At 31.9% G+C, this 14,804-nt stretch overlaps 1 long non-coding RNA gene across 1 annotated transcript; it reads right to left on the bottom strand.

Annotated features, from left to right (window-relative positions):
- Nucleotides 1-5,924: 5,924 nt before the first annotated feature.
- On the bottom strand, nucleotides 5,925-8,688 carry LOC140431751 (uncharacterized). The gene is made up of 2 exons (XR_011949720.1): nucleotides 8,621-8,688; nucleotides 5,925-6,027 (listed from the first exon to the last, which is right to left on the bottom strand). It is a non-coding gene; the product is annotated as an uncharacterized lncRNA (long non-coding RNA).
- Nucleotides 8,689-14,804: the final 6,116 nt, after the last annotated feature.

Genomic DNA, 14,804 nt, shown 5'->3' with positions numbered 1-14,804 from the left:
TTGTTGATTCTTTTCACTTTAGTGAATTTATTAATAATTTTGAACTTCCACAAGGCTACATTTTAGTGAGTTTTGATGTGGTATCTCTTTTCACTAATTTACCTCTTTCGAGCGTTATTACCTCCCTAAGAAATCACTGGAACTCCATCCAACCAAACTGTCCTGTATCCTGGGATGTTTTTGCAGAACTTTTACAATTAACATTTGACACTAATTTTTTGGTCTTCAACGACAAATATTACCTTCAAATTTTTGGGACACCTATGGGTTCCTCAATCTCTCCCATCCTAGTTAATTATGTACTGGATGATTTAGTATCTGACCGTCTGGGTCTTTTAGATTTCGAAATCCCTTTTATTAAACGGTATGTTGATTGACTTATTACTAGCCTTACCTCCAGACAAGATTCAGGCCACCTTGTCTTTATTCAATGAGTTTGATCCTCATTTACAGTTCACTGTTGAACTTGAGGACTCCAACACAAATAGTATTCCCTTCTTAGACATGCGTGTCATTAGAATGGGAGATAACACCCTTACTACAAGTTGGTACAGGAAACCAATGGCCTCTAATAGGTTTCTCAACTACCATTCTTTTTATCCCTTTAAAATACAAATTAAACCTTATTAAAGCTTTAAGCTGCAGGCTAAATAGACTGATACATCCGATTAATCGAAGGGAATCCTTTCAATTACTTAAAAATATTCTGGTTGAGAATTCCTATCCATCCTCCCTTATTAATAAATACCTTTTCGCTCAAAGCTATGGTTCTTCTTTAAATGATATACCCAATGGTGACCAACTTAGAATGATATCAAATAATTCAATTAATAACACTGTTCTGCCTAATACTGTACTTGGGAATCCAACTACCCATTACTCCTCTTTACCTTATTTTTCCTCAAGTTACTGAGAAGAAACTCGTTATAACTGTACAAACATAATAACGTACCTGTTAAAATTGCTATTAAGAATGCTAAGACTGTCAGGAATTTGTTCTCTAAAACTAAAACACCTCTGTCCCTTCTGGAACAAGTGAATGTAATATATCATATACCTTGTGCTGAGTGTGACTCATGTTACATCGGTCAGACTGGGAGATCACTGAGAGGGCGTCTTACGACACACCGCAGTGATATCAATTTATCTAAGCATACTTGTGCTCTTGCCCAACATGCCATTAACACTAAGCATGAAGTAAACTTTAATGAAGTTAAAATTCTTGGCACTGAACGCAATCTCGTTAAAAGACAGTTTTTTAGAAATGTGTGCAATATTAAAACATCCTAATACTCTTAATAAGAGAACGGACATTAGTAATTTGAGCCAAATTTATCATGCATTAATTTTACAGAATTAGGCTTTGATATGTTGTTTACTTAAATTTTGTCCCATTTTGGGGTTTTCTTTATCACATTTTCTTATAATAAATTTAAATAAAAATAAAAATAAATATAAATAAATTATTCCTTCTTTAATTAAGATTTATCAACTCATTTTTTATTACTATTTGTCAATAACACTTTTACATAATGAAGTAATTGTTCTTTTTGATGAACTTGTTTGATAAAACTTTAAATTGAATCTGATTCATAGAATCCTTTTCATTATGGTCCTTAATATTTGAACCTTTGGACTGTGGAAATTTTTATTAATCTTCACCTGTTAGCTGGCTAACTAGTGACGTCATAATATTACAATATATGATATATTGGATTGACTTCTCTTGCTTTGTTCTTTGTTGACAGATCAATCACTGTAGGGTTAAATGGTGATCTTAACCACCTTTTCCTTTCACTGCTTTGGTTTTTTAACGACAAGTTGTCAACCAAATTTATCACACTCTTTGAATATACCGCCTTATACATAGAGGTTGGTAGCTTGCCTTGCTTTTTATGTCATTGTGACTTCAAGGCCACTTCTACTCACGTTGTTGTGCGTGGGTGTCAAAACTTTTAAATTCATTTACCAACGAGCCTCAGTAAAGCTAAAGACTGGTAACTTCATTTTTTTTTTTCTTTATTACTATTAATCTTTAATAACTTATAATGTTACCTAAAGTTAAAATTAAAATATAATTTTAAATAAATTTGTTGGAAGTGCAATCTAATGATCTTTCTAGTTCTTTACACTTTAAAATAAACCTTAATGTTTTTTACTAAGTTTTTATAAAATTTTTTTATATATACAGTATTTTTATCACATGTTCTTTTGCTGTGCTAATTTTGTCAAATTGCAAACTTTACCTAGTTTCAATTAATTGTTATATACAACGTTAACTCTGAATGTCCAGCTTTGTAAGCTTTTTTCATATTTTTTTACATCACTGACTGCTACATGTCTTTGTAAGGTAACACACATTGGTTATAACTTCTCTATGGATGTTTGGTTTCATATTGTTCTTTTTAGATGAACTGATGATGCTTTCTGAGCAGAAAGCGAAACGTCTTCAATAAATAGATGAAGTAGCCATCGTCTTTGTCTTTTATTTCTCCACTTTGACCGATAAACCCACCACTCTTCGAGTGTACCTTAGTTTATATTGGATTGACGGTCGTACTCCTTTTCTCGATATATATATATATATATATATATATATATATATATATATATATATATATATATATATATATATATATATATATATTTCTACAAGAATAAGAAAAAAGAAGTACTTGTGACTCGTTGGGAACAAATATATAACTGTTTTGGATGGGTTGGAGTCAATAAAAGGGCTTTTATTGACTCCGATCCATCCAAAACAATTATATATTTGTTCCAAACGAGTCACAAGTACTTCTTTTTTCTTATTCTTTGTAGAAAAATATGGGTTTTTTTCGATGACATCCGAACGATTATGGGCAATCTACAGTCAGAATTCTGAAGGAGTGGACTAAAATAGCCCCTTTTATTGACTCCAACCCATCCAAAACAGTTATATATTTATATATATTTATATATATATATATATATATATATATATATATATATACATTATTTACTATATTCCTCAGAATTACACTGTAAAACAATATTATAATTATTATAAATGACGTACAGATATATTTAAAAATACTTGACACACAAAAAAAAACACACTTAAAAACACAAAAATGAAAAGATTTTACAAATAAAAACTGACATAAAAGTATGTAAAATATTGCATGTTAAGATTAAATTGTCTTAAGCACCTTCGTTACAGTAATAAGATAAAACAAGTAAAATTACTCTAAATGTAAAAAATTCGAATAAAAGAAAGAGATGAGTGTCGGCTATTCTGAATATTTATAAATTTGGTTTAATATATTACAATATAAAATATGTTACTTAACTGTCAAGTATCCCTTTTATAATTTAAAGTGTTTTTATTTTTGTCAATGTGATACATCTCCAGAAATAATCTACTTTTGTAGATCAGTCTGTGCCAAAATACGCGCCTTGTAGTCTAGCAAATGACCGGTGTTTTCATAGTGCTCAACTACCGCACAAGAATTTTTTCCAAAGCAGCAATCACTTTTATGTTGTTTGATGCGTTGTTTTAGTCACTGAGATGTTTGGCCAATGTAGCTTTTTTGACATCCTAGACACGGTATTTTATAAATAACATTACTTCTATATACCCAATTCCCTATCCTATTAATATTAGGAACATCTTTGAACATGGATATGACAGAATGAGTAAGACCATTAATCAAGAGGAGTTTTTTTATATTTAATTAATTTGTTGTTAGAATCATGGACGGCGCCCATCATAGAAATTACTGCTGTAAATCAGTTTTTTTTTTATTTGTTTAGGATACGAGTAGACGTTGTTACGAAAAATTTTGTATAATATGCCCAGATTTTTTTTGTAAAAGGTTGTCATCAACAATGGACATTATCCTGTTTTCCATACCCAATACGATATTATATTTTTGACGTGTGGTATGATTTGAATAGTAATTTATATACCTGCCTGATGCTGTCGGTGCTTGGTACCAATCCAATGTTAAAATATTGTCATTGGTTTTTATACCATTTTAATCATCACCTTAATAACAATTGATCAAAGAAATTTTATTCTTCTAACGTTTATTTTATTGTTGTTTTTTACATTTGAAGTAATTTTTCTTGTTTTATCTTCTTATTGTACGAACGTGCTTTAATAGTTTAATCTTAAACATGCAATATTTTACGTACTTTAATGTCAGTTTTTATTGTGTTTTTAGATCTATTGGTACGTCATTTTTTTGTAATGTTATAATTGTTTTACAGTGTACTCCTGAGGAAGATATTAATTAAATAGCAAAATGTTGAATTTTAGAAAACGCAAAGGTTATTATTAGAGACCACTACCTGATAATTCCTATATATATATATATATATATATATATATATATATATATATATATATATATATATATATATATATATTGTTATGATTGTTATTTGAGTTCAAACTTAGTTTATTGAGCCAATAAAAAAAAGAATTATAACTTATTTGTTATCAAAAGTAAAATAATTCTTATATTACCTGTGTTCGATGGATTCAAAGATTTTCTAGTTGTCTTTTATCGGGATAGAAAAGACAACTAGATAGAAAAAAGGACAATGATACAAATATATTATATTACAAAGATTTACGTTTCTTTATTTTATATGAACAAAAAAAAACAATTATTAAATTCTGTCGTTATCTTATCAATCAGCATACAAGAAAATAAATCAAAATTACTATGATAATAAGATTATAAAGCTACATACATTTATATTACGCGAAAAAACCAATTTTACTTAAAATTTTCTTTACTTGAAAAAAAGAAAACCACAAAACTTTAAACTTTTGATTAGCCTAACAAAACTTCAGTTCTTAAATTTTAATGCTAATGACCATGATGTCGAAACGATCCTTCACAGATATAAAATTCAATTGTACAAACACTTACAGTTTATTTTCTTCTTGAGTTGTATGTTGGAACATACCCAGAAAAGTCCAGTCTCCTCAAAGATGTGGTCTCCCCTCTTTGTCACCTCGGCTCCTTCTTTACGTCTCTGCAAACCTCCTTCAGACTACACAAAAACACCTGATTCACTTCTCCAAACTCCGCTACTTATTTATGACACTAGGACCTCCTTTTGTCAACTTGATGCCGTAAGAATACTTTCACATATCCTTTATAAAATGCCCACGTAGATACAAGGACCTCTTTTAATCTACTTATTATCTCCTTCTTCAAACTATTCACTTCTTTTCGTTACGCCGGTTATCCAAACTCACGAACTACACCCTATCTTGAGACACACGACTGTTTCCTTTCGATGACCAAAATATGACTAACTTCTCCTCTCTCATGATCGACTCACCAAATTCCCATTTTAAAAACGACCGTCCAATCAAAAAGCTTAAATTGTGTTTACCATGATTTTGGAAAAGCCTAATTTCGGTTCAGAGAAAACTAAATAGCTTACTTTAAAATTGGTTTTTTTTTCAATACATCATTTATACATATTTCAAAAGATTAAAATATGGTCATTTAATACTCGACTATACAAACAATGAAAGATTAACTTACAGGTAAAATGTCTTCTAATTCTAAACAAAGGTTTTTTGATAATTTTGTTTGCAACGGAAACAGGTCGTTCTATTCTTATCTACACTAAATCTTATCTTAAATTAATATATACATTTTTGTTTATAATGATTTCTTAAAATTTTATTCCGATGGATATTTTATTTATATTTCTTTGGTTGGGAAAAGAAAAAGTATGACAATATATATATATATATATATATATATATATATATATATATATATATATATATATATATATATATATATATATATATACCAGCAATATTTTTACTTCTCGACCACTTTTGTAGGGGGTCTCTTGTAGGTAGAAATAATAATATAATATGTAAGGTAAAAATAAAACAAAAGAAAAAATGTTTTAACGTATAATTAAAAAATATTATTTGATTTTCAATGATTGGAAACACACGACGTTATATTTTTCTTATTTGTGGTCTTACAAGAAGATAAAGTCCTGAAATAAAAAAAAACACTATTATTATACGAAATAAAAAATATACAGGGTGGGCGCACCGAAAACGAAACAGATGCATTTACTGGCAGGATGATTCCTTTTAAAAAAAACGCTTGGACCCGTCGATTTTGTTATCGAGGGGGAAACAAAATTGGCATAAAATCACATTAACATTTGCAGCCCCCTAAGCGGGGGGTGCACCATCCCTAAAATCTTAAATGGAAAGGGGGGGTCGAATGATCCATCATTTAAATGGTCTTTCAACTCCCTTTACAATGATGTAAAATTCATGTACTTCAATTCAGTAGTTTTGGAGATTTATTGATTTAAAGTTTAAATACATCATCGTAAGAGGAGATCAATACATAGCAGCAAAGTTGTTAAAAAATAAAGAATGAACTGACCTGTCAGCCGAAGTAAATGTTGAAAATGACCACCATTACTTTCCATGCAATAATAAAGATTTTGCTGAAAACGTTGCCGGACATTTTGCAATATTTGAGGAGTAATTTGATGGCACTCATTCACAATTCTTTGTCGTAAATCTTCTAAGGATGTTGGCTGAGTAGCATAGATTTTGATTTTTAAGTAACCCCACAAAAAGAAATCCAAAGGTGATAAATCTGGCGATCTTGAGGGCCATTCAACGGCACCTCTTCTACCAATCCATTGACCTGGAAAGGTCTGATCTAAATAATGCCGAACTCTTAATGCGTAATGTGGTGGGGCACCATCCTGTTGGAACATCAACATATTCTCAACGTATCGACCATCATTCTGATTTTCAATTATATCTGTTAGCGCAGGATCTATGGCATTTTGCAGTAATTCCAAATACATTTCACCAGTCAAATTTCCAGGTAAGAAAAAAGGACCAACCAAATGATCGCCAAAAATGCCAGCCCAAACATTTAATTTTTGTGGCTGCTGTGTGTGTGTACCTCATGGTAAATTCTGGGATTAGAGTCCCGACCAGTATCGACAATTATGACGATTTACTTCGCCATTTAAAAAAAAGGAACATTCGTCGGAAAAGCAAATGTTAAATAAAAATTGTTCATCGTTTGTAATTCGTTCACTCATAACTTCACAAAATTCTAATCGCTTATCAAAATCGTCTTCATTAAGTTCTTGTACAAGGTGAATTTTATACGGATGAAAATTATGGGCCTTTAGAATCCGTTGGATAGTACGTCGACTAACACTACACGAAGTTTGCAATTTGCGGGTACTTACTGTAGGATCCACAATAACTTGCTCTAAAACCCCCACTTCTGTTGCTTCGTTCCTTATAGGATTTTCAATATTACGTTTTTTATTGGCGACTGATCCAGTTTCCCGAAATTTAGCTACAAGTTCTAGAACATATTTTCGGTGCACATTATTGTTCTCATGTCGCTCATTAAAAATTTGTGCTGTTTTATTAGCGCACTGATTATTTCCGAAAAATATTTCAATAATTTCAACCCTTTCTGCCGTGGAATATACCATGGTTAATTTATGCATAAAGCAATAAATGATATTTTAACAACAAAGATTGGTCAATCAATCGCAAACTAATGTACTATTTCCTATTTAAAATAAGTACGTGGCATTCTCTACTTATCTTTCTTCAGAAGAAACAACTTTTTTTGTCACAAAGGACACTTCAATTGCTATTTTTTATTATTAATAAACCATGGGCGTAGTAAATAAAAGCATTTACTTATCAAGAAAATGATTTTACTCAAATTTCTTCTAAAAGAAGTACAAACTAATTTGATGTACCTATTAAAAGTCTACTTTAAACTATAAATCAATAAATCTCCAAAACTACTGAATTGAATACATGAATTTTACATCATTATAAAGGGAGTTGAAAGACCTTTCAAATAATGATCATTCGACCCCCCTTTTCACTTAAGATTTTAGGGATGATGCCACCCCCGCTTAAGGGGGCTGCAATGTTAAAGTGATTTTATGCCAATTTTGTGTCCCCCTCGAAAACAAAATCGACGGGTCCGAGCGTTTTTTTCAAAAAAGGAATCATCTGCCAGGTAAATGCCTCTGTTTCGTTTTCGGTGCGCCACACTGTATATCCTAGGTACAAATAAAAGATGTATCATTACTAAAAACATTAACATATCATTAACGTCACGAGCATGAATAGCACGGATCACTTAATGATATTGATCATTTCTTGGTGAGAATACAGTTTGTAGTAGAAGGGAAAAAAATATAAACGAGCTAAAAAAATTATAAATTACATTTTTTAATGTAGTTTGTAATTAGCCATTATGTAACTACTTTATAATTTAAGAAGTTACAAAAACAGAGAGTTTAATAAAATATTTTTCATACTTTTCAACTGTAAAGCATGGGAAAAGTAGATTAAAAGCTGTAATAGATAAATCCAGCACATGTAAATATATACACTATTATATGAAGAAGAAGAAGAATAAGTAACATTATAAATAATACATTTGACAAAATCGGGTTTTAATATGTTGTATATTAATTTCTTTCTTTACTGAATAAACCTAAAGAACAAAATTGGAAATCTTGTTTTTTTTTGTTACTACTTTATTTTTAAAAAATGGCATTGAAAACTTACGTCAGGATTTCTCTTGTAATTGCACTCGAGCATTCCAAATATTTTATCAGCAAAGGACATCTTGTCTTCTAAAAATAATAATTATAGTTAGTAAAAGTTGTTAATTCATAGCCGTGTGATAAAGAGTTTTTGTTTTTAAAATAATAATTTCATAATCTGTGCCTACGCCCCACAGGTAAGGTGTGAAGAACAAGAAAATAGAAGAATGTTTCGACTGCTCACGCTCGAGATTCCTGTAAACTAAAATTGTTTTATTGGGGTGATTTGGACGTGTACGAACTCATCACTATATAGCCCCCCATAAAATTATTAGACCCTCGGAGATATAGTAAACTGATCACCGGCATCCTTGGAGATTGGTAAACTCATCACCGCAGATAGGTAAACTCATCACCGGGATTTTTGCCTGGTTTCTAAAGCGAAAGATTGCCTCTTACCTGTTATACTTCTCGTTTATGTGATAATTTAATAAATTCAGAAATAAATTATTTTAAGCAAGTTGCTTTTAAAATTTAACTGAGATATTAATATATCTCACGGTGTGGCCTATTAGACGTATCTGCCAATCTAAATGGTTTTGAGATCTAAAAATTTAGTTACATAGGATTTCGATAGTGAACTTTAAAATGAAAAATATTTGTCAACATGTGCTATTTTTTGTTTATATCGGAAGTAGTCCCAACTTCGTTATTTGATTTTCATTGCATTTTTATATTTCTCATTGAATTCTCGAGATAATTTGTTAAGCATACATTCGGTCTAAGTCTTACTGTTTTGGCGTTATTTGACTATCTTGAAAATAATGGACGATTTTGGACAGGAAGTAAATATAAAATGTCTAAAAAATAGGAAAAGCTAAAAACTTGAGTGTGCTAATTAGTGCGTTGAAGTCGAAGGAAACTTAATTTTTTACACGTGCAAAGCTTTACATTTTATGGCATCATTGGCGGAAATTTTAAAATTTAAAGTAATCAGCAATGCATTTATTGTCAGCAGAATGCATCAAAATGCTTAAGTACAGTTTCCTGTACTTTATCTTTCAATGACTTGTACAAAGATTCCACAATTAGAGTGCTTTTTTAAAAGCAATTTTTTTACATTTTTTGGTTAGTTTTCGCCATTATTTGTAGGACTCAGATGAGTTGTTTTATTTCATTTTATAAACATCATGACAACTAACCTCAATTAGTGTAAGATACAAAATAATTTTTATTCTGTAATTTGTACTAATTTTCTTTATTGTAACACCCTGATGATGCAAATAAAGATTTGCGAAAGCTTGGGTAGACTAAAAGAGTACTTCTTTATCCTACCTTCAGCTGCACACCCAAATAGTTGTGTTTTGTAGTCTAGCTGATCAGCGTTGACTACAAGCGTTTATCGCATTTTCAGTATATTCAGTATATGTACACAATATGACTTTAACAATTTTATTTAAATCTCAAAATGTAATATCAGAAAAGGTAATCTACAGCAACAAAGTAATATTATGCCTTGCCTACAAGAAACATCTTATACAGTTAACTTAAAGAACTTAATTACGCTGATTTTTTTCTGTTTGATCAGGATGATTCGCGAAAACCAGTGCGAAACAACTAAACAAAAAACGGTATAAGAATTTCTACTCACCAGTTGTATGACATTTAGTCATACAACTGGTGCGACACTCTTTCGTCGCACAAGTCCACAAAAGGCAATTCGATTTTTTTTAGAGTCTTTCGCAATTGAAATTTGAAATTATTGATAACCATTATTTTTTGTCCGCGTTGGCTCAAGACGTAATCAATAGCAGTTCACTATCCATGTTGAAGAAACAAGGGCAATGAAGAGAAATTTTTCTTTTCGCATGATTTTAGAGGTAGCCTATCAATAGAATTTTGTGAAATTCCCAAATAAAAACCAATAAATTGCAGTTGCATTTAAGACATTCTGGATTTGGATTATTCTGTGAAATTACCAAAAACTAGCCGGTTTGCTGGGATTTTATGGTCTATACCTGATCCGGGGTGCAGGTAGGCCAGAGTGATCAGTTTACCAATCTCTTAGGGTCTATTTTGAAAACACTACTTTTATGGCGGTGATGAGTTTGTACTATGTACGAGGGTATTTATGGTAATTGGTGATGAGTTTACGTGTACCCTGATTTTAATGGTTAGATTGGTAAAAAAAGGAGCGGAAATAGAAAGAGTTCATGGAGATTTGGGGACAAGTATAAGAAATCGTGAATGGGAAATAGTGTGATTAAATCCTTGATTGATAGAATAATCCTTTACCACTTCAAATTTTTACTATAGCTCCTTCATCTTGGAAGCCAATTAACATTTTTTAAGTAGTTTAATTAACAAGATATTTAGCTTAAAAAAACTTAACTTAATTAACGAAGTGTTGGGATAAAGTAATGGGAAGAGAGGGGAAACATTTACCACAATAAACTTCTTGTTAGGTTATACAATTTTATAAAAATGTAATTAGTCAAGTGATGTCATTAATGAAAGATGTTGTTTCGGTAAAAAGGTTTAAGAGAAGAAAAAAAGTAAACGTGTATTATTATTAAGTTTGATGGAACTATACTCCTTATTTTAAGAGATATTTATCCAAATGATATTTCTTTTAGTCATTTAGAAGTTTTTAAAACCTAAATAGAGAGATAAAGATAGAGAGAACTACTAAAGACTGTTAAACATCGAAAAATATTTTAAATGTAAGGGGAAGTCGATATAAAATATTACAACTGATCCTTAAATGCAAAATAGAGGGCCGTAGAAGGAACTGGGTTTCTTGGTGAGGAAGACATTCGTGAATGAACTCCAATATCAAAGGCTGGACAATCATTCCATATTACAGAAGATCTAAAGCCTTCGCAATGGTGTTTGCCAAAGTCGGATAATTCTGATATGGAATGCAAAGAGAGAAGAAGAAGGAAACCTAAGTACTGGATCCTGCTTGAAACATCTTGCAAAATGTGTAACTTATATTAGGTTCTATTGATATTATATCTTCTTTTTTCTATGCCGTCCCCATTAACGGAGGTTGGCGACCACATTTTTTAAAAGCTTCTCTGTCTTTTGCAACGTGGAATAATTCGTCTACAGTCCATGTTTGTCCAGTCTCGAATATTTCGCAGCCATGACTTCCTCTTTCTACCTATTCCTTTTTTGCCATCCACTCTACCCTGCATGATGACCTGCAGAAGACTATATTTATTATTTCTTAGTATGTGTCCAACGTATGCAGTCTCGGCGTACTTTTATTGTTCTCAACAATTTTTTGTCTCGACCCATCCTTCTCAGCACTTCCCTCATTGGTGACCCTGGCAAGTCCATGGAATTCTCAACATTCTCCGGTATATCCAAAGTTCAAAGGCTTCAATCTTCTACTATTTGCGCTTTTAGTGTCCATGTTTCTAACCCGTACAATAGTTGCGACCAGACGTAACATTCAACAAACCTCAGTCTCAGCGCAGTATTCAGATTTTTGTCCCAGAACAATTGCTTGAATTTAAGAACGCTGCCCTTGCCATTTCTATTCGTACCGGATCTCTTGGTCTGGATCTAATTCTGTGTTGATGTTAGCTCCCAGATATTTATATTCTGTCACTCTCTCTTTTTGCTGTCCACCAAGAGTTAGTTGTTCATTATTTATTGGACTTCTTGATACTATCATAAATTTGGTCTTATCTGTGTTGATGTCAAGTCCCATTTGAATGCATTCACTATTTATTGCATCTAGTAACGTTTGTAGTTCTTCTATACTCTCAGCCATAATTACCGTTGTCATCTGCAAATCTCATGGTATTTACAATTTCTCCACCAATTCTTATTCCCTCTTTTCTTTCCCATAAGGCTTTTTCTGAATATAACCTGTCAGTACACGTTGAAAAGCGTCGGAGACAAGACGCATCCTTGCCTAACTCCTCTCGCAATCGGTATATTATTTGCTTCTATATCGTTCACCTTTCCTACTGCTTTCTGGTTCCAGTATATAGCCTTAATAAACTCTATGTCTTTTTTTGTCTCAATTGATGTTTTTTTAATTCATCTATTAACTTCATATGCTGCACTCGGTCAAGGGTCTTCCTAAAGTCTATGAAGCATACGTATGCACTCTTGTTATATTCCCGACATTGCAAAGAGTACCGTCAACGCAAATAATGCCTCTCTTGTACCCATGCCTCCTCTGAAGCCAAACTTAGTTTCATCTATCTGCTCCTCACATTTCTTATAAATTCGGTTTTGAACAATTTTCAAGAGAATCTTTAAATGGTGGCACATTAGGCTTATCAATCTATAGTCATTACATGATTTGGGATTGTTGTTTTTTGGTAGAGGTAAAAATATCGATTTAAGCCATTCTTCCGGGATGTTGCCCTCTACATATATGTGGTTGAGAATTCGGGTGAATCTCCTTATATTACCGTCATCTAAGGCTTTTAACAGTTGAACTGTAATTTGATCAGGACCCGGTGCTTTTTCCTTGTTTTGCATTCTGTATGGCATTCTTTACTTCTGAGGGTAAAATTTGTAGGTATTGTTCTTCTTCACCTATATCTTGTTCATTTTCCTCTCTCGTCATATTATATGGTGGACTAAAAATAGCATCATAAATTAAACTAAATAAACACTTTCTGTTTAGTGATGAGGAAAATGGTTTGTCAATAACTAAGTCCTAAGTGTTATGTTGGCAACTGCTGAATATGTTGGAACTGAAGAAATCATACCACAGCTATGTTAAGAGTTACGCGATTTTTTGCATTACTCGTGTTCATTTTTACACTGGGTACAAATAAAGCAACACTAGTTAAATAGACTTCTCCTTATACTACTTCTTCTTCTTCCTTAGATTTTCCCTTTCCATTGGTCGCAGTTTCTCACTCGTCTTTGTCATTTGTTTTTTGTCCATTTCCTTCTCGCCCGTATTTCTTTTATCAACTGTGTGTTAAAGCAAACGAGACATTCATTATCCTTTTTCCTGGCATAAACCTAAACTGTTCTTCTCCTATCGAAGTCTCTTTCCTTAACCTTCGCTCTACAGTTCTCTTTCAAATTTTTATTATGTGCGACATTAACTTTATCTCTTGATAGTTCTTATAGTCATGAATGCCACCTTTATCTTTATATTGTGGTACCATCACGTTCTCTGTCCCTCTATTTATCTCTGTCTTTCGATGACTCGGGCATCCATTCTTACTCGAATAACCTACTCATCATTTGCCACAAAACATCAACCCACTTCCTTCTAGAGGTCTGGTAAACCTCCATGTATATTTCATCGGGGTCCTACTGTCTTACCATTATTTATCCTATTTAACACATCGTTAAAGACATCACGATTCTAAACAGATTTGTTACCGGTAGCAATCATAGAATGGTACGAGGGTAAAATAGAAATAGCTTAAAGAAAAAGAGGTATAAGATGATTAAAAAAGAAGAACAAATCAACACCAAGGATGAAACCATAAGATGTAGATAGTTTTCAGCAACGTATTTCCGACATACTTAGTAGTCCTGAAACAGAAAATAATATAAGCTACTTAAACTTAAATAATAAATTAACAAATGCTTTAACTAAAAAGTCAAAACAAAATCTGTCATAGAACTCAAGAAGAAGATAAGATTAGCCAGGCAACCTAATGCAAAAAAGAATAGAAATGAGAAGCAAGACGAAAACTAAAGCCGAAGAAGACTACAAAAATTAAATAAAGAAATATCCAAAGCTGTTAACAAGACACTCGAAAAATACAACCAAGAACAAATCGAACTGCCATTAAAAAACAATAGAAGTATGAAAGCATTGAGGAAAAATTCTAAGAACGGGGATAGGAGAGATAATATAGATTGAAGATAGAAATGGTCATCTTATAACCAATAGAGAGGAAACCTTTTTAAAAATAGTTTGAAGACTTCTACAAATTACTGTGGACAAGCTAACACAAAGCAAATACCTGAGAAGATGAAGTACCAAACATATCAACAAGGAAAAAAAGAGCATTGTCAACCAAGTATCAGAACTATTAACGGGAAATCACAATAGACGAAATAAACATAGGCCTAAGAAAAGCTAAGAATACCAAATCTCCAGGGGAAGATTGTTTAAATACTGATGCAATCAAAAATCGGAGGGTACTTGCTTACTTAAAAAAATAAAATAACCCTTTTTAACATGTACTCTGAGATAGCGCGTTAGT

Source organism: Diabrotica undecimpunctata, unplaced genomic scaffold (genome assembly GCF_040954645.1).
Source record: "Diabrotica undecimpunctata isolate CICGRU unplaced genomic scaffold, icDiaUnde3 ctg00001872.1, whole genome shotgun sequence".
NCBI classification, from domain to species: domain Eukaryota; kingdom Metazoa; phylum Arthropoda; class Insecta; order Coleoptera; family Chrysomelidae; genus Diabrotica; species Diabrotica undecimpunctata.
This window is presented reverse-complemented; position numbering and strand designations above follow the sequence as displayed.